The sequence below is a fragment of the Aotus nancymaae genome, unplaced genomic scaffold, assembly GCF_030222135.1.
Source record: "Aotus nancymaae isolate 86718 unplaced genomic scaffold, 86718_ANA_hifiasm-v0.15.2.pri h1tg000053l, whole genome shotgun sequence".
NCBI classification, from domain to species: domain Eukaryota; kingdom Metazoa; phylum Chordata; class Mammalia; order Primates; family Aotidae; genus Aotus; species Aotus nancymaae.
This window is the reverse complement of record NW_026988467.1, coordinates 8,744,060-8,744,756: the sequence shown is the minus strand read 5'-3', so window position 1 is coordinate 8,744,756 and position 697 is coordinate 8,744,060. Positions and strand designations below refer to the sequence as shown.

The following is a 697-nucleotide window of genomic DNA, read 5'->3' as shown; positions in this document are numbered from 1 at the left end:
CTAGAAAATGCCTGAGAGAAGACTCCAGCCAAGGAGAATCAGGAGTGTAGTCTTCACCCGAAGTACCCTGGATGAGTCCTAGAGCTCCAGATAGGCAAGGGCCAATTAAAAATTTGCAAGGAGCCTGGGTGCAATGGCTCATGCCTGTAATCTCAGCACTTTGAGAGGCTGGAGGATTGCTTGAGCCCAGGAGTTCAAGACCAGCCTGGGCAACATAGGGAGACTCCCACCACTACAATAAATAAAAAAATTTGTGGAGAAGTCCTGGTGGCTGAAAGCCAGGGCAGAAGTGCTGGTCCCACTCGGGATTCTGGGCTCGGTCCCACTGAGGCAGTGACTTCAGTAGGAGGGAGGAGGTTTTGGACATGCTGGTCCCCCGCTGCTGTGTATTGCAGCGTTATTTCAGTTCAAAATGAACTATATGCCTGGCACTGCCAGCCTCATCGAGGACATTGACAAGAAGCATTTGGTCCTGCTTTGAGATGGAAGGACACTTATAGGCTTTTAAAGAAGCATTGATCAATTTAGACTTGGAAAAGGAGAGTGACACACCCTTCCAGCAGTATCCATTGAAGAAATTCTAGAAGAGCAAAGAATGGAACAGCAAACCAAGCAGGAAGCAGAGAAGCTGAAAGTGCAGGGCCTGAGGGACCGAGGTCTTTCTATTCCTCGAGCAGATACTCTGAATGAGTATTAA

The 697-nt window shown here is 48.5% G+C and overlaps 1 pseudogene; it reads left to right on the top strand.

Annotated features, from left to right (window-relative positions):
- The first annotated feature begins 412 nt into the window (after positions 1 to 412).
- LOC110568068 (U6 snRNA-associated Sm-like protein LSm1) lies at positions 413 to 697 on the top strand (annotated as a pseudogene).